This window comes from Equus caballus, chromosome 26 (assembly GCF_041296265.1).
Source record: "Equus caballus isolate H_3958 breed thoroughbred chromosome 26, TB-T2T, whole genome shotgun sequence".
In the NCBI taxonomy this organism is placed as follows: Eukaryota; Metazoa; Chordata; class Mammalia; order Perissodactyla; family Equidae; genus Equus; species Equus caballus.
Genome location: NC_091709.1, coordinates 7,941,379 through 7,962,212, shown reverse-complemented (window position 1 = coordinate 7,962,212; position 20,834 = coordinate 7,941,379). Strand labels below are relative to the sequence as shown.

Genomic DNA, 20,834 nt, shown 5'->3' with positions numbered 1-20,834 from the left:
TCCACACACACCATGAGAAATGTATGTAAAATATACAGCATCATTGTTTATAGAAACAAAAATATGATAATACAATGTAATTTATATAATCATACAAATTATTGTATGAATATGTGAATATGTAATATTTATAAAATGAAATACTATGCAGAAAGTGAATTATTGATTGCCATAATCATCAACATGTATTATCAATGAAAAACATAAGTTGCATAAAAATATATCCCATATAGTACCATTTATATAACCTTCAATACCATGCAAACATGTTATAAGCATTAGAAAGACAAAAATATGTTATACGTAAAGTTTAGCACAGTGATAACTTTCAGAAAAAAATATAGAAAGAAAGTTGATGGAATTGAGTAGGGGGAAACCAGGATGTTCAAAGTATGGCTATTTCTAAAAGTGAGTGATGAATATACAGATGTTTGTTTTGCAGTTATTCTTTGTATCTCAACTTTGTCATTTTTACAAATTTAATGATCTATGTTATCTATCTATTGATCTATAGATCAAGAATCAATAGATAGACGATGATAGATAGATGATAGATGGATAGATAAATATAGGTAGTTGGTAGGTAGTTAGGTAGATTCTTTTTCTTAAGATTGAGAACTCTGTAGACAATGATCAAAACCTTGCTATGAATCTTTGTGGCTGTGTGACTTTGGACAATTTACTTAAATTATTTTTGCCTCAATTTCCTCTATTGTAATGGAAATAATAACAATAATACCTACTTAATAGGGATGGGAGGATTAAATGATGTAATGTTAAGCAGTTATTACAGTGCTAGTATATAGTGCTTAATAAATGTTAATGAATCTTTTTAATTCGTATTTTTAAAAACTGCCACACAGAGAACGAATATACGGGAATACAATGCAGATGTGAGAAGGCTAGAGACATCATGCTGGCTGGAATAGACTACCTTTTTTCATGCAAAAGTGTTCTCATGTGACAATTGTGTTTCCCCTAAAGACTCATACATCTTAGATCTCCAACTTCCCTATCAGAGACATCCTCGTGTCATAGTTGTGTCACACAAATATACTTTACTCCTCCCAAACCTATGCCCTCCATTCTCTGTTAAAACAGTCATTAAATTGTCTCCATCTTCTAACAACCAACTCATTCTAACTTGTCATTTTTAAAAATATGTACATTTAATCCATTACACATTTCATCTATTAATGGTCAATTAGCCTAAAATTTTAAGTAAACTAGTTTATAATAAATTGGTTTGCTATTAGTTAGAAATTTGGATTACTACTGTTTTGTAAGTGAAAATTAATATTCTTTTTGTCAGAGTTTTATCCCACTGACTAAATACTTAGAAGTAAGATTTCTATTGGCAATTTTATTGCTAATTTTGTATTACATGAAAAAGATATAAAATCATATTTTAACTTAAATGTTATTTTCAATATTGTGGTTGCATAGACATACATGTAATAAACTAAAAATAAATGTTTTAAAAATATTGAAGCACTGATGAGAAAATTCGACCCCGATATGATAAACTATAAAAATTTAGCTACTCTAAGCTATATTTGAAAAGATCATAGAATCACTGAAATAGAAACTCTAGAACTGAAATAAAAGAAAAATCACACTGTTATAATTTACACTAGGACAAAAATATCTACCAACTCTAAAAAGATGGAAACCAAAGAACATGAATAGAATGAAGAAGGCAAACATGTCAAGAGTTCAGTTAAGAATTAAGAAAAACTGTAAGTTCTTAAATCATCCTCAAAAGGTTACTATACCATAGATGTTTTTGGAAAGCACAGGTAAAAACCAACTCTTTAAAATGTTAAAAATTAGCCATTTTTGGGTATAATTAACAAGACGAGAAATAACAAGTGTTGGAGAGGATGTGGAGAAAAGGGAACTCTCATACACTACTGGTGAGAGTACAAACCGGTGAAGCCACCATGGAAAACAGTAAGGAGATTCCTCAAAAAATTAAGAATAGAACAATCATATGATCCAGCTATTCGACTGCTGGGTATTTATCCAAAGATCATGAAAACAAGAATGTGTAGAGATATATGCCTGCCTGGTGGTGTAGTGCTTAAATTTGAACACTTCACTTTGGGGGCTGGGGGTCACAGGTTCGGTCCTGGGCGCAGACCTACACGCCACTCATCAAGTCATCTGTGGCAGTGTCCTACATGCAAAATAGAGGAAGATTGGCACAGATGTTAGCTCAGGGACAATATTCCTCCATCAAAAAAGGGAAGATTGTCAACAGATATTCACTCAGGGCCAATCTTACTCACAAGAAAACAGAAAACGCTATAGGCACCCCTATTTCGTTACAGTATTATTCACAATAGCCAAGACTTGGAAGCAGCCTAGGTGCCCAACAAGGGATGAATGGATAAAGATGATGTGGTCTATATACACAATGGAATACTACTCAGCCAAAGAAAAAGATGAAATCTTGTCATTTGCAATAACATGGATGAACCTCGAGGGTATTATGCTAAGCAAAATAAGTCAGAAGGAGAAAGTCAAATATCACATGATCTCAATCATAAGTAGAAGACAAAAACGATGACAAACAAACACATAGAGACTGGGATTGGATTGGTGGTTACCAAAAGGGGAAGGGAGAGAGAGAAGAGAGCAAAAGGGGTGATTAGGCACATGTGTGTGGTGATGGGTGGTAATGAGTCTTTGGGTGGTGATCATGATGTAATATACCCAGAAATCAGAATATAATGGTGTACACCTGCAACTTATATAATGTTATAAAACAATGGTACCTCAATACAAAATAAAAATTAAAAAAATTAGTTATTTTATATGTGTCTTTCAAAAGAGATTTGGGGATGGTATCAAAGTATAAACATTTCAGATTTGTTAGATAATATCTATCCACAGTTTACATATTTTCAATAAATGGTGACTATAGCTTCTTATCTGCTAGTGCATTCCCTTTGGCAATAAAACTCAGATTTATTAAGTTTTTGATCCTGAAAATATTGTTTTTCCTCATCAAGTTACGATTTAATCATACATATTCTTGTCCACAACTCTTACATATATTTGTATGGAAGTATGATCATGTAAAGGATATAGTGTTAATTAGTAATGAATTAATAACTCTTAATTAGGTAAAAGTTAATGTTAACTATATAACAATGTTAAGCACCACTTCTGTAGTTAGTTGTATTGATATAGGAGAATCATCCACGTTTCACAATTAGAACTCCAGAAAGGAAGTGACCTAATGTGACATATATTCTTTTTTTTTTTTTTTTTTTTTTGAGGAAGATTAGCCCTGAGCTAACTATGGCCAATCCTCCTCTTTTTGCTGAGGAAGCCTGGCCCTGAGCTAACATCCATGTCCATCTTCCTCTACTTTATATGTGGGACACCTACCACAGCATGGCTTTTGCCAAGTGGTGCCATGTCTGCACACGGGATCCGAACCAGTGAAGCCGCTGAGAAGCAGAACGTGCAAACTTAACTGCTGTACCACCCGGCCAGCCCTTGTGACATACAGTCTTAATAAGTGTGCCCAACGTATCAATCAGGAATTAGAGAGGGATAAGAAAGGCACAAGAAAAGAACAAATATCACACAATTGGATGACCGAGTTGATGGGACTCTGAACCTTCGTAGTGGTAGTGAATGTGAAGACTAGAGAGATGTACTAAGTAGGATCAACAAAATTTGGGGAGTAGTCCTATGTCAAGTGTAAGAGAAGAGAAAGCTGTCAAAGATGACCCAAAGGTTTCTACTTAAGAAGCTAAGTGTAAAGAAAACCTAAAACCAGTCAAAGGAAGAATATGTTTTGGGGGTAAGAAAAATTACAAATTTGGTTTTGCATACATTCAAAGTTAAGATTTCAAGCTATGGTTCAAATCAACATATCTAATAGATAATTAGATATATGGAGCCAAAACGCAGAACAGAATTTGGAGCTAGAGATAGAAATTTTAGTGTGGTCTGCAGCATCCTGTTTAAAAGTACTTGTGTGGGAAAATAAAACATTGATGGGAGCTAATAAAAGAGTGTGCCAAAGATAGAGTCATGTCAAATGGCAAAATTTTAGAGGCAGGTCAAGAAAGGTAACATATAAAAATACAGGTCATAGAAAACAAATTGTCATTAAAGCAAAAGAGGTAAGTACGCTAGATGTGGCGAGTCGTCCAGTTAGAAAAGATTGACCACAAATTATTAAGCATGAAATAGCATGATATAGCCACCAAATAAAATCATAATTCACAAGAGAAGGAAAGTATCGCATACTAAGTCAACGATGGCTTTATGAAAACCTAGAACATGGCTTGAACTTTAAAAGTTGAGTAGAATATAGCCAAGTAAAAAATAAAGAGAGGACATATTTCATGAGATAAACAACATATGACAAAGAACAGGAGTGGTGGTGAGCATGGTTCTTGAAATATAAAGACTACTACAGGTTTTCACTGTGTGAAAGAATTGGATCGGTATGGGCTAGAGTAGAAGAAATCCTATGACTGGGCAAAGGAGGTTTATATTTAGCATAATATAGAGAAGAGAAGATAATGGAGGATCTTGTGCAGGGAAGCAACATATAAAACTGGCATTCAATCATGGATTTCTCAGAAGTAATGAATGGATCTAGCTGAATGAAAAAAACAAACTAGAGAGCCACTCTTCTAAACCAGGAATGAGTGGCAATGAATTTGACTACGGTAGTAGGACAAGAAAAAACAGAGAGAGAGAGAAACATTTTGAAAGAAAAAGTCTGATCTCCAAGCCCAAAAATTTAAATAAAGATGAATTTAATAAAAAATTTAAATAGAGATGAATAAGTCAAAGACGACTCCAAGATTTAACCTGTAAGTGACTGGGAACTTAATAGGAAGCGGAGATCTGATAAACACTAATTTAGGATGAGAAGTACAAGTTTACTTTGGTATCAAAGTTTACTGCGATGGAATCCATCCAAGAAGATATGTCCATTGGACAACTGGTGAAGGGAATAGAGGATGGCAAACAGATTTGAATTATTTTATTAGATATATAAGTACATGATAATTGATAATTTGTCATACTTTATTCATAGATATTGGATCATTTTTTGTATTTCGGATATTTCAAAAATAATATCAAGCACATATTGAACACTCGAAGTATTCCAGGAAACATTTTTATCTCTTTACATGTATTTAATTCTTAGAACAAAAGTTCAATCTTGGTATCACTGTTATGAATTATATTGTAAACATGAAAACATTGTGAGAAAAAGAGAAGTTAAGTGACTTGCCCAAGGTCACGGCGCTACAGATGGAGTGGAATACCACATGGGTGCTCTGAATCCAGAGCCTGAACTGTAGCCACCAGGCAATATTTATTGCAGGCACTAAGGGTAAATAGGCTCCAAACATTCATAGAAGGAAAATTTGTTGATTCTGTTAAAAGTAAAGGGCTGAAGGACTTCTTTAAACGTTATCTGAAAACATCCATGAAATAAAATCTGTAAGAGAATTAGCAAATAATGGAATCATGAAGCTGACTTTCTTCTTCGAAAAGAGGAAACACTTTAGTTACTCAAAGTGTATATTTGTTAAAGAAAGCATATCTTAAATAGTAAATGTAAAAATATCATCTATGTTTATGTAGGCTTAATTTCTATAAATTTTTGTAACTTCCAATGCTTCATGTTTTAAAAGACTAAAACAATAGTCTTAACTTTTGTGCTGAGCTGTATTCTGATTTTCCAGTTACTGCTTTAGAATTATTCTTTGAAGAACTATAGGTCACTTGGAAATTTTGATTATAATAATTTTCTCTTCATAAACAACAGTTATTGTTATAAGACAATACAACTGTTACAACTGCACAGTAACAGTAGATACTTGAAGGCAAAACACTGAATTTTCTCAAGATGACGCTTCAGTGCACGCTTCAAGCTCGGAAAGTTACCTTGGGGCATGCGCTATAATTATGCACTACTGAAAATGAGTAAAAGATGTTCTTCTGAAACCAATATAACGTAATCTTAGAACTCTTCCTTTGTTCTAATTTGGAACAATGCTACCACATATGTAATCCAAAATAAATTTTATTTTAAAACATTCAGGGTTACATATAAAGTAATATTAAAGGACAAATATATTACACACACAATAAAATAAGGTATCAATTATTCATGAATATTTTTTCTTCTACAGATAAAGTTAAACCACCACCATTTTCTTTATTTTTTCCACCGTGGAGATTTAAGACTCTTTCAAGTACCTATATTCCATAGGTTAAATAGTAGCCAATTCTCAAAAAGAGCAAGACAGGGGCCACCCAGTGGCATAGCAGTTAAGTTCCAGCACTCTGCTTTTGGGCTGGGGGTTCACTGGTGTGGATGCTAGGTGTGGACCTACTTACCACATGTCAGGCCATGCTGTGGCAGGCATCGTACATATAAAGTGGAGGAAGTTGCACACGGATGTTAGCTCAGGGCCAGTCTTCCTCAGCAAAAAGAGGAGGATTGGCGGCAGATGTTAGCTCAGGGCTAATCTTCCTCAAAAAAAAAATTAAATTTTTTAATAAAAGCAAGACAAATTGTACCTACTAATGGATGCCAACTAGGCTTTTGTAAGCAAATCATGCAGTTTATTTCTTACAATATCTTTGATAGACTGCAATTGAATACATAGTGAATATGCTTTAAAAATAATGATCTTTATTGCTTAGATTTAGTAATTTATCTGTCCATAGGACTTGACAAAAACTATAGACCAAAGATTAGATTCAGTTAGAAAATTAAAATGAGATTCTGATCATTGATTAATTTAACACTTTAGGATACTTGCTAATAGTAGACATTAGCTTACTGAAGTCACTTTATTACTGCCTGGAATAGCTGTGTTGCTGATTCTTGAACAGATTAAAGTAGAGACTCTCAGAGGCTGAACACATGCCTACATGAGACAGTGGGCATCTCCCTTTACTAGATTTAATGCTGACTAAATGTTGTTGGTTTTATCCCCAAGGAACTTCTGACCCTGATCCTGGAACATAGGGCAGATTAAAAAAAGAGAAAAAATAAGCTGTTAGACAATGAGAAATTCTTTCCACCCTAGCAGCCTAGTGGAGCTTCAAGATTTAGATTAATCTTTATATTAAATCATTAATAGACATAAAAATTATTTCTGTATAATTTGAGTTAATGCCAGTTTTTGTTGTTAATGAAAAAGTGTCTACCTCTACAACAGTGGTACAGAAATGCTTAGGTCAAGTTGGTGGCATAAGCAGACTCTGAACTCATCTCCTCCCATGAACACAACCAGGTTACAACTATTTTTGGAAAAATTACCCTGGATAGAAAACTGAAAACTGGATAAAAAGAACCCCCACAACAAGGGACAGTCCTGATTAAGGCAAAAGAGGCAGAAATTCCTGCTGGAGAGAAAAATAGCCACCTTCAGGAGCAGAGGAGTTTCTCAGCCAGCCAGGTGGGAACCACCCTAATGTACCCAGCCCTCCCTGGAGGAGTGAGGTACAGAGCAGGGAACAGGGACCCATACTGCTATAAGCATGCTTCAGACTAAGCACTACTGAGACGAAGGTCTTACTATCTGGCTTTGTTGGCTGTTAACTGCAGTGGGGAATACTAGCAGAAAAGCTATTGGATGAAAGCTGAAAAGACTGGGGTCTTAACCGGCCCACACACAAATTTACTCTCTCAGCAACCTAAGATCACCAGAAAGAAGATTGACAGCCGTTTGATGAAAAGGGACTCACCTGGTGGGCTCTGGGGACATCTTGGTGAGAGGAGGGACCTCTCTGGAGACTGAGACATTGGTGGGGGCCATTGTTCTGACCTATTCCAGGCATGCTGACACAGACCCTGGCAGAGCCATTGAGGTTCTTCCCCTGGCTGCCACACCCACTAGAGTGCAGATTTAATCCAGTTCAGCGAGGGCAGGCAGCACACCCTAGGGACCAGCCCCTCCCAACAGCAAGCCCTCAGGTTACTTGTTGGCCTGCATTGACTGGGTACCTTGATCCTTTACAGGCAGGCAAGGGTATCTGCCTCTGTGGGGCAGAGCCTGTGTGAGGACCAGGTGAACTGTGGGGGGCATTGGTGGGGAGGTGGGGGCCTCTGCAGTGGGGCATAGGGGTATGCTCCAGGGGTTTGGGAAGTGTGCACAGACCAGGGCTGTGTTGATGTTGTGTGTGGTCATGTGGGGGGTGGGGGTGATGCTTATCAGCAGCATAAAACCTGTGCTCCACAAATAGCCATAAAAAGGATTAGGCCCACCTTGCAAAGGCTGAAACAATTGAGTGCTCCTGTGCCTAAGGCCAGCCCCACTCAGCAACACTACTAAGAGAACTGACAACAGCCTTGTAGACCTGAGGACTATAACAGGTGTAAGCCCCTGAGCCTAGCAACCAGCTACACTGGGTACCAACCCAATTAAGAGGAAAACTGCAACAGGAGCATGCTGTTAGACCTTGTAGTCAATGGTGCTGAGGCTCCCCATACCAGATTTACAAACAGCTGGCCAAGGAAGGAAAGACTGGACTCCCTGGGTACCTGCATTAGGAGCAACCCTGCCACAGCAGAAGGACACAAGTAGCCCACAAAGTGGTCACTCCTGGATCTTTTGGTCTGGTGACGAGACGGAAGCACACTGCTGGGCCTCAAAAGGCATCTCTTATGTAAGGCCAGATCTCCAAGATCAGGAGACATAGCTGACTAACCTAATACATAGAAATAAGCACAGAGAAAGAGGCATAATGAGGAGACAAAGGAATACATTTCAAGCAAGGGAAGAGGACAAAACCCCAGAAATAGAACTAAATGAAACAGAAATCAGTGACCTACCTGACAAAGAGTTCAAACAAAATCTCATAAGGATGCTTACAGATATTAGGAGAAGATTAGATGAACACAGAGAGCTCATCAACAACTGGAAAATATAAAAAAGAATCTATAATAAATGAAGAATACAATACTGGAAATGAAAAGTTGACTAGAGGGACTCAATAGCAGAGTAAAAGATACACAAGAAGGGATCAGTGAGCTAGACAAAAGACTAGAGGAAATCACCCAAGCAGAACAGAAAAAAGAAAAAAGGATTCAACAGAATGAGAACAGTCTCAGGGAACTCTGGGACAATATCAAGCACACTAACATTTATATTATAGGTATCCCAGAAGGAGAAGAGAGAGACAAAGGGGCAGAAAATATGCTTGAATAAATAATAGATGAAAATTTTCCTAATCTAAGGATGGAAACAGACATTCAAGTTGAGGAAGCACAGAAAGCTCCAAACAAGATAAGCCCAAATAGGCCCACACCAAGACACATTATTATTAAAATGTCCAAAGTTAAAGATAAAGAGAGACTCCTAAAAGCAGCAAGAGAAAGGCAACAAGTCACATACAAAGGAAAGCCCATAAGGCTATCAGTGGATTTCTCAGTCAAAACCCCACAGACGAGAAGTGAATGGCATGATGTATTTAAAGCGCTAAAAGGAAAAATCCTACAGCCAAGAATACTCTATCCACCAAGGCTGTCATTCAGAAAGGAAGGAGAGATAATGAGCTTCCCAGACAAGCAAAACGTTAAACGAGTTTATCACCAAAAACCCAGTTCTACAAGAATTGCTGAAGGGACTTATTTAAGTGTGAAAGTGATGACCACAAATAGGAATAAAAAAATTATCAAAAAAAAAAATAACCCCCCCAAAAAACCCAGGCAATAAAATCACTGCTAAAGGCAAAAATTTAGTAAAGGTGGCCGATCAACCACCTGTGAAGATAATATGAAGGTTAAAAGACAAAAGTACTAAAATCACCTATTTCAATCATAAGGGGCTAATGGATAGACACACACAAAACAAGAGATTAGATATGATTTCTTAAACATAAACAGTGGGGGGGGAGTGAAAAAGTAGAGCTTTTAGAAAGATGTTAAGCTAAAGATTCTATCAACTAGATATAGACTGTTATATACATAGAATATTAAATAGGATCCTCATGGTAATCACAAATCAGAAACCTATAATAAGTAAGCAAATAAGTTTGAGAAAAGAAATCAAACACATTACTAAAGAAAGACTTCAAACCACAAGGGAAGAGAGCAAGAGAAAAAGAAAGGAACAAAGAAGAACTACTAAAACACCCAGAACAAAAAGTAACAAAATGGCAATAAATACATATTTATCAATAGCTACTTTAAATGTCAATGGACTAAATGTCCCAATCAAAAGACATAGGGTGTCCAATTGGATAAAAAGACAAGACTCAAGTATATGCTGCATACAAGAGACACACATCAGACCTAAAGACCCTCACAAACTGAAAGTGAAAGGATGGAAAAAGATATTCCATGCAAACGGAAAAGAAAAGAAAGTGGGGGTAGCAATACTTATATCAGACAAAATAGACTTTAAAACAAAAACTGTAACAAGAGACAAAGAAGGGCACTACATAATGATAAAGGGAACAATCCAACAAGAAGATATAACACTTGTAAATATCTACGCACGCAACATAGAAGCACCTAAATATATAAAATAATTATTAACAGACATAAAAGGACACATAGACAGTAACACAATAATACTAGGGGACTTTAACACTCCACTTACATCAACGGATAGATCATTCAAACAGAAGGTCAATAAGAAAGCACTGGCCTTAAACGACACATTTGACGAGATGGACTTAATGGATGTATGCAGAACATTCCATCCAAAAACTGCAGAATACACATTCTTTTCAAATGCCCATGGAACATTCTCCAAGACTGATCACATATTAGGCCACAAAACAAATCTCAATAAATTTAAGAATATCAAAATAATACCATGCATCTTTTCTGATCAAAGGTATGAAACAAGAATTCAACTACAAGAAGAAAACAAGAAAAGCCATAAAAATGTGGATATTAAACAAAATGCTACTGAACAATGATTGGGTAAATGAAGAAATCAAAGGAGAAATCAAAAAACTCCTGGAGAAAAATGAAAATGAAAATAAGACATGCCAAAATCTATGGGATACAGCTAAACCAGTTCTAAGAGGGAAGTTTATAGCAATTCAGGCCTATCTCAACAAAGAAGAAAAATCTCAAATAAGCAACCTGACAGCACATCTAAGTGTACTGGAAAAAGAAGCATAAGCAAAGCCGAAAATCAGCAGAATGAAGGAAATAATAAAAATCAGCAGAAACAAACAAAATAGAGACTAAAGAAACAATAGAAAAAATTAATGAAACCAAGAACTGGTTCTTTGAAAAGATAAACAAAATTGACAAACCCTTAGCTAGACTCACCATGAAAAAAAGAGAGAAGGCTCAAATAAATAAAATCAGAAATGAAAGAGGAGAGATTACAATGGACACCTCAGAAATACAAAAGATAATAAGAGAATATTATGAAAAGCTAATAGCCAACAAATTGGGTAATCTAGAAAAATGCATAAATTCTTAGAAGCATACAACCTTCCAAAACTGGACCGAGAAGAACGATAAAATTTGAATAGATCAATCTAAGGAGATCAAAACAGCAATCAAAAACCTCCCAAAAAATAAAAGTCCAGGACCAGATGGCTTCCCTGGTGAATTCTACCAAACATACAAAGAAGACTTAATACCTATCCTTCTCAAATTCTTCCAAAAAATTGAAGAGGAGGGCAGGCTTCCTAACTCAATCTCTGAAGCCAACATTATCCTGATACCAAAACCAGACAAGGACAACACAAAAAAAGAAAAATACAGGCTGATATCACTAATGAACATCGATGCAAAAATTCTCAACAAAACACTAGCAACCCAAATACAACAATACATTAAAAAGATCAGGGGCTGGCCCGGTGGCTCAGTGGTTAAGTGTACAAGATCTGCTTCAGAGCCCCGGGGTTCACCGGTTCGGATCCCGGGTGCAGACATGGAACCACTTGGCACGCCATGCTATGGTAGGCACCCCACATATAAAGTAGAGGAAGATGGGCACAGATGTTAGCTCAGGGCCAGTCTTCCTCTGCGAAATGAGGAGGATTTGCAGCAGTTAGCTCAGGGCTAATCTTCCTCAAAAAAAAGAAAAACGAATAGAACTACCATATGATCCAGCTATCCCACTGCTAGGTATTTATCCAAAGAACTTGAAAAGGCAAATGCATAAAGATACATGCACCCCTATGTTGATTGCAGCATTATACACAATAGCTAAGACTTGGAAGCAACCTAGGTGCCCATCAATGGATGAATGGATAAAGAAGATGTGGTATATATACACAATGGAGTACTACTCAGCCATAAGAAATGATGAAATACAGCCATTTGTGACAACATGGATGGACCTTGAGGGTATTATGCAGAGTGAATAAGTCAGAGGGAAAAAGTCAAATACCGTATGATCTCACTCAAAAGTAGAAGGTAAAAACAACAACAAACAAACACATAGCAATGGAGATTGGATTGGTGGTTACCATAGGGGAAGGGGGGAGGGCAAAAAAAGGGTTGATTAGGCTCACATGTGAGGGGATGGACTATAAGTTTTTGGGTGGTGAACATGATGTAATTTACACAGAATTCGAAATATATTATCACGTACATCTGAAAGCTATATAATGTTATAATCCATTGTTACTGCAATAAAAAAAAAAAAGAAAAGAAATGTTTAGGTCACTACACATTTTTGGATTAAACAAAAGGGAATTGTATGTGTTTGGTTCTTGATCAATCTTATCCAAAGCCTTGTTATTCAGGTGAAAGGTACTCTGTCTGGGAAATTGAGTCGTGTCATACACTGCAAATCTTCTTTGCCCTCCTTGTCCAAATTGTCACTACATCCCAAGTTCCCTGTCTAAATATCAGTGTCAACAACATTTGTTCCTTTTTCTCAACCACCCACCAATCTACATACCACACTACTATAATTCAAGTCCTCATTTTTTTACATATAATAACTTCTTTTTAAAAGTTTCTTTTACCAATACATTTATTAGGCCTCATTATGCTTATTATTAAATATAAATTCTAAAAGAAATACGGAAAAATTCTCATCTTATTTTCCAGAAGATGTAACCAGTTTTGTAACCTTACAGACATTTTCAGTGTAAGCAAAACTATGTATGTATGTGCATTCAAATTTAACAAAAATGAATTCATATGTCCTGTTTTCTAATTTTAATATCATGTATGTGGAGGCATGGTGGTGTGTGCATATGTCTGCATTGTTAATATTTGGCTGTAATTTTATTAGGGCCGCTTGGCAAACCCTTGTAGTCAGTGCCTCAGTGTTGTATAGAGTTGTATTTGCCCAATTTTTCAAAAATTAATTTAAAATGTCAGAAAATAAAAATGAACGAAATAATCAAAACTTTTAAAGCTTTATGCAAAAATTTTGAGTTGACAATTTCTGCAGGGCTCCTTTTCACTTTACTGTATGGATTCCTAAGAATCAGTTGATGAAAGACACCATTTTATTTGGTATTAACATATATATTGTTATTCTATTTTCACAGACATTCCTTAATAACTTTACAATTCTTGTCTTATTTCTAAAGTTATTATAGACACAGAAAACAGATAATTTAGCAAATTGGAGCTTAGGTAAACTTTAAAGCAAATATCCAAAAATTTGCGTAGATTGAAATAGGCTGCTTCTTCAGCCACATTTGCGTTCTGTGGTAATTAAAAGATCACCACAAAAAATATACTTTAAAATACTTTGGGATGAGAAGGATATGCACCAATCACATCCTCTAGCATGGAACATAGTTTGCTAAAATCCAAAAGGAGACCAGAATTGCTCTCCTTGGTTGAACCTGGGTAGAAACAGTAATTTTCCCCCAAGTGTCTGTGATATGCTCAGACAGGGCAGTTCCCAGAAAATTAATCTTAGAACTGGTAACACCAGAAGTTTTCTATTTCCATGTACCTAATGAGTAACAAGTTATTTACAATATTCTATGCTTCTTAAAGATTATAAATAAGTGTATTTCTACAAAGCACTTTCAAATGCTTTGGACATTGCAGCCCCAGTCACAATCGCAGTGGCCTCAGCAGTTTGATTTACTTGCCAATTTCTTCGCTTCCCTAATTTCTAGAAAAAGCAATCCATTATCACTGTTTCTACTTCCTCAGCATGCTCTTTTTTGAATTATCTCTAGTCAAAATTCTACCCCATTCAACTCACAAAATGCTTTGAGAAATAATCAGAGATTTTCCAAATGATGCTCCACATCAATGTTTTCATTTGTGTCCTTGTTTTATATAATGCTACATTAGCCTGGTCCTCCTCATACCTTCACCATTAGTTTTACTAACTCTACTTCTTCCTGTGCTCAACAGTTTACCTTTATCTTTATTTTTTTCTCCCTTTATACACTTCTTTTTTGTAGGTTCCTGAACCCCATTTCATGAGAAATCCCCTCTCTACATCTACTGTTCAAGTCTGCATTTTATTTTCTTTCAAAGTTCTAGTTACTTGCATCCTGAATATTTCTGCTTGGATATCTTACTACCCTAGAAAATAGAGCTTAAGTTTAAATATTTAAATAGCATTCCCTTAATCATACTTCCTCCCTCCATTCCAATTTCCTTCACTCTCTTACTGCCTATGCAGTAAAGTCAAATCTCTTTAGCCTATCATTTTCAGGGAACCTTCCAGCCTTATTGCATCTTCTCATCTTTTCAATGGTCACCATTCACATTTAATTTGAGCACTCACTGATGACCCCCAAGAAGTCTGGTAATTTTCTTTCTCTTTTCTCTATACCTCTCCAATTGCTGATAATCTTCTCCCAATTCGTGATCTGTCTAAAGCCTATCCATTCTCAAAGAACATCTTACATCTCCAAAATGGTGCCTCTGTTAGTCTATCAAGCTGTCTGTTACTTCTTTAGTATTGCTTAGCACAAACTTTAATTACCAGACCTGTATATATGTTTATCTATGAATATGTATAATATACACATAGGAAGACCAGAAAGACCAATAGAACATGAGCTTCCCTTTGTCAAGGTACTTCTGCTGGACAGTAATTATTTTTACACATGTCTTTAATCAGAAGTGCCCTAAAGTGACCCCTCAATGAGTCACACTCTTGGATAATCCTCTCCCCTTGAGGGTGAGAGAAATCTTTGACTTGCTTCTGGCCGATAGAATATCGCAAAAGCATAGTCACCCCTTTGATTAGGATATGTTATATGGCCAAAGATGATGGAACAGTCATTCACATAGTTATGTATAAAACTCCATCTTAGTAGACTGGAGTGAGAGACTCTCCTGCTCACCTTAAAAAAGTAAGTGAGTATGAAAAAGCCTGTGAGAGGGCAATATGGCAAGGAACTGTGAGTAACGTTTATAAGCTGATCTCTAGAAGCTAGGTGACAGACAGCGAGAAATGGAGACCTCAGTCCTACAGCCACAAGAATCTGCACTCTGCTAACAACAAAGTGAGCCTGGAAGAATAGTCTGAGCTCCAGAAAAGAACTCAACCTAACTGCCATCTTAAGTTCAGCCTATGAGACTTTGAGCAGAGGACTGTGTTCCCACACCCAGACTCCTGACCCATAAGGACTGTGAGATTATAAACATGTTCTAACCAATTAAGTATGTGATAATTTGTTGAATAGCAATAAAAATCTAATACAGGCCCTGGTGACTTTTGTTCTGGCCTATCTTTTCCAGAACGATTGTTTGGCAAAGAGCCTTGGAATATCAGCATCTCCTGCAAACATGAGGGCAAGGTTGCTGACTGACTGGTATAATCAGTGTCTCCTTCCAGAGCAAAGGACAGGCAGGTTTGCTTACTGTCCATAATAAAAGAGTCGGGATCTCTAAGCCCAGGGTTCCTCAGCTGTGATGCAAACCCACTACCTGTTCAGTGCGTGCCTGAGCCCCTTCACGTCACCCCTGGGGGACTTGAAGTACAAGGGGAACTCACCCAAACATGAAGCTCCTTCTTTTTGCTGTGCCGTTAAGTGTAAAGACTCTGACTCAGAACAGGAGTCGCACACCCTCTGCCGTTATCCACAATACTATGGCAGGCTGACTTGTGAGTCTGCACATAGGGTGAAAGCTCATACCATTCACAGTTTTTGACAGAGTTTATCTTATTTGCTTTTGTATTCCCTGCATGTGACATAAGCCCTAGAATCATGCCTAACACATCATAGGTGGTCAACTGAAGATTTTAAAGTAACTAATTAACTAATGAATCCAGTTCAACCACTATAATCTTAAGGAATTTCTCCTTATGAAATATGTCATTTACAGTCTGCGTAATTAAGTTTCCTATAATGTCTTTATTAACATTTTGAATATGTAAATTTTATATTTAATTTTGTATTCCCAAATAGATGATATGCTTGTTGAGGACATGGATTTTTTTCCCCAGTATTTATTTATATCTCTGATTGTGTCTACAGAGTATAGTATTTAATAAATTGTGAGTACCTAATGACTACATCCATTTATTTATTAAATTTGATTTTTAATGTAGTCACACACACTTTCAGAAGCAGTATATTGCCCCACATCATTTTCAACTGATCTGCCAACTAATTGCATTTTAAATAATAAATAATGAATAATATGCGATCACTAGCTATTTGAAGAATGTTCAACCTTTTTAATATAAAGTCTTCTGGTGGTAAACAGATGATTTTCTTAGAATTATTTGGATTATCAATATGAATGTCATTTACAACATTCTCACACTATACCTATGGCATACAGGCCCAGGATGCTATATTCTCAAGAAGGCTAGTTTGACATTGTTATTATGTTAGAGTAGACTATATAACATTATTTTTCTTCTTTTGTCTAATATTTTGTATGTTGTGAATGAGAATTCACATTAATTATCTCTTTCATACTCACTTGGAAGGATAGGTAATATGCTATGAGTGAAGAATTTGAAACATATGAGTTACTTACATCACACACAGATCAATGAAAAACCTAGTAGTGAAATGTAGGTCTGAGGTCATATCCCAGAGCATTTTTAGGTAAGTTGCCTGCTTTAAAAGCCACAGAAAGTAGAGGAGGACCCATGGAAATCTTAACTTTGGGCTTGAAATATAAAGTTTTCAAGTCTCTTCAGTTGGGGAAAATAAACACTCTTGGATTTGGTAGTGGCCTTAGTATTTTCTATCTTCATTTCTTTTTTCTCTCCAAAGCCCCAGTACATAGTTGTATATCCTAGTTGTAAGTCCTTCTAGTTCTTCTCTGTGGGATGCAGCCACAGCACGGCTTGATGAACAGTGTGTAGGTGCGTGCCCAGGATCCGAAGTGGAGTGTGAGATTGTAACCACCACCCCACCAGGCTGGCCCCTCCATCTTCATTTCAAGAGTTCAGTTTATCCTGTGAGGCAGAGCTTGAGAAGGAAATCTTTTTCGGTATGTACCTCTTATCTGATGAGAATTCTTGTCAGATACAAGATGGCTTAAGTTTAGCAATTTAACTAATTTGAAAGTTTCCACCACTAAAGTGGCTTTGTCATCTAACATCTTATTCTTAAAATTCAAAATGGCAGGCTAATAGGCAACTAGAAAGTACTAGAAAAATGTGACCCTGAATACCTCTACACTAAATAATACCTTTATCCTAAGGGATCCAATGATAAATTTCAGGAGGCATTTGAATCTCCAGAAATTTTGCATATGTGCTTATTTTGTGTGTGAACATATAGTCATGCATCTCTTAATGATGGGGATGTGTTCTGAGAAATGGGGCGTTAGGCAATTTCATCTTTGTGTGGACATCATAGAGTGCACTTACACAAACCTAGATGATACAGCCTATTACACTGCATGGTACTAATCTTATGGAGCCTCTATCATACATGCAGTCCGTTGTCGACTGAAACCATCATTACACGGTGCATGACTGTATGTTCTAGGGAAAGTCTGTACATATTTGATCATATTCTCATGATCATATTCCTGTCCCATAAGGGAATGAATTAAGGAGATTATAAACACAGGCTAGTTGTTCTAGAATCTAGATTAGTAGATGAGTAAATTTAAGGGCATTCTAAAATTTTAAAAACTAATTTTCATTCTTGTTATAAAACAGCATGTAACCTGTTACATTATTTCTTATAGAAGAAAGCTTTGTTATAAATCAAGGCATTTAATCAATAAGAACGTTTTCATTCACCAACCCTCTCCTGTTTACACACTAGACCATATTAATAATAACTATACCATCTCCAAAATCTTGAGTTCGAGTAACCAATTCTTTGACTCTTATCCTCCAGGCATACCAACTGTAATGTTCACATTCCAAAAATTCTTCAGTTCATCTGAATCTCCAATCCACATATTTACTTTCCATCTCTCATCTCATGGTCTCATGTACCTTCTTAATCAGTTTGAATTTCATGGCCCGTCATTATAACAATTTCTGTGCATATACCCACAACTCCTTTGTTCATTTTTGTTTAATTCATATTTTCCTGACTACCACCCCCACCCACCCCCTGCTAAAGATGCCTGTTTTGATGGACAGACTGTTTATAAACTATCTCTGGACAACTGCTCCATTTGTGCACTAGGTTCTTTTATCCATCGCCTCTCACCTAACCTTAGAATTTTTTCTTGAAAGGTTCACTTTCCCTCCTGCATCATGATTTTCCATATTTACTGGAAAATTTCTACAGCTATATGGACATGTATTAAAGTAAGATTGGGAGTTTTTCAGTAGAGCGATACAGAGGATAGGGTGGAAGAAGGGAAGAGCACAGCTGCAAAAGGTGTTTTCAATAGTGATATTGTAGTAGCATATCACAGAACGTAAGCTGGATAAGGAGAAAACACACAGGAGGAGATTAAGATTGTACAGTGAAAAGGTGATGAAATCAGTGGATCTGTGCTCTTGAGGAAAGTCAAAGAACTGTTGGGTGCTATAAAAATATAGATGAGCTGGAAGTTGGTGGTCAGAGAGGAGAAAAACTAAAATTGAGATGTAAAGTTGTGATATAATTATTGTTAATGGAAATATCCCAAGTTTATCCATGGGAGTGGTGAAAAAGTAGTGTGGAGGAAAAGCAACTGAGGGCTCAGGGTATTGGTGGGTAATTAACAAGGTTATAGAAGACACTAAAAACCCAGGCAAGAGTAGTGATGGAAAGGAAGGCAGTGATCTGGACAGCAAAGCGTGGCATGAATGTGATGTGGAGGTGGGAACTGACATGGGCATAAGTAAATGCCATCAATTAAGAGTTTAGTCTGAAGGTTTATTCTGATAGCATGCACTTTAGAGAAGTTGAGACTATGTGGGAGAGAGGAGAATTTGCTTGAAAAACAGCAAACAAAGCACAAAAGATACCATCTACCCCCAGACTGACATCACATGTGAGAGAGGGGAAACACTCTCCACCTGAGAGAGCCCTGGGAGGAGTGTCCTCAGTGAACAGCTACATTTCCAGTAGAACAGGAAACGGAAGGGACACTCAGAAGTAGGCTGTTGAAGACAAGGTTACTAGACCCTTCATAGACCTCACGGTGCTATGGAGGTAAAAAGCGCCATGAAATTTTGGGGGCTTCTGTTCAAATTGGCCATTCTAAGTGGATATTAAAATTGGCTCAAGGAATATACCCCAGTCTAGTTACTGCATTCATAAACCATTTAATAATTTTACCTCATTAAATACATTTACATTTGAATCCTAGCTGGGAGAGTGAATCAGAATTTATTCATTCGAATGATAACACAGTTACAGGGCAAATAGAGCTGGACTTTGTGTTTAACTGAATTTATCCTTTACAGACTCAACATGAGGTAATCAGCTTTTTAGCCAGATCTTAATAACAAATCCAAAAGAAAATGATCGAAAATAGTAACGTTTTTGAAGCGTTACTCTTTGTCTTGAATTATTATTACTAGGGGCTTAATAACAAAATTGAATCAAAAACAAATTTTTCATTGTTGTATTCAAAAAAAGAATCTACTTAGTGTTTCATTGACCCAAAAATCTATCTTACAATCAGTACTGAGCAAGGGGAATCAAGAGTATAGAGGAAATGAGAAATTGCCAGTTAACATTCTTTTTAGAACTGAAAAGTCACTTGTGAAATCGATTAATGTCGAAAAGTGCAAGATGAACAAAGATGTGGAATAAAGGGAACTGTACCTTCTTACAAAGTGTGTCATCGCACTCTGACCTCCTCATGCCCTTTTCCCACCATAATGTCTCTCTGTCAGGGGACTCTGTGGATAAGCTTCAGCTGGTCAGTCTGCCTGCTGATCATTTGATCACTGAAAAAGACAGCAAAACAATGTCACTACACAAAGAATAATTCTTAACTTAGTGTTGGTGGAAAAAGAAAGAACAAAACATTAATTTTACGTTTATTTTTAGTTGGAACATTTCCTGTAGCCAATGCCAATTCTTTGGTTGGTCTAGAAATGAACGTATAAAAAAGATAAGAATCATTAATAATTGCATAGTAATATTAGTTGGAAAAGTGTATTCTTATACTCTCTAAGGGAGGCATTATTATCTACTTTACACATGAGGGTGAGGAGGGTGAAAGAAGTTAAATTATTTGTTCAAAACTTCAATAGCCATTATAAAGCTTTTCTGTTCTATGTCTTTTCTTAGCACAAAAATAGAATTTTTATACATCTCGCCCTGGGGTTTTCAAAAGCCACTTATTTAAAATATTCATATAGCACTTGAAAATAAGAAGTTAAATGTTATAGATAAACAAAGAAATCAGAGACTTCAAAAAGAAAAAAAAAGGAAAACATTATACAAAAGTGTTTGTCAGCTATGAGAGAGGCTTGAAGACAAGTGTGCTGGAGAAACAGAGTGGGTTGGTTTGAAAGATATGCAAAGAGAAGGGGGTTTAAAAGGAT

General features: G+C 36.4%; 1 long non-coding RNA gene across 5 annotated transcripts in view; it reads right to left on the bottom strand.

Moving 5' to 3' along the window:
* LOC138920871 (uncharacterized) overlaps window positions 1-20,834 on the bottom strand; it is a 48,903-nt gene that overhangs the window by 3,037 nt on the left and 25,032 nt on the right. For 2 of the 5 annotated variants that reach the window (XR_011432807.1, XR_011432808.1), the window contains exons 2-3: window positions 20,107-20,231; window positions 6,391-6,522 (exon numbers count right to left, since the gene is read on the bottom strand). This is a non-coding gene — a long non-coding RNA (uncharacterized lncRNA). Of the gene's footprint in view, window positions 1-6,390; window positions 6,527-20,106; window positions 20,232-20,834 lie in introns of all 5 variants that reach the window. The other 3 variants (XR_011432806.1, XR_011432810.1, XR_011432809.1) reach the window with 2 other exon arrangements.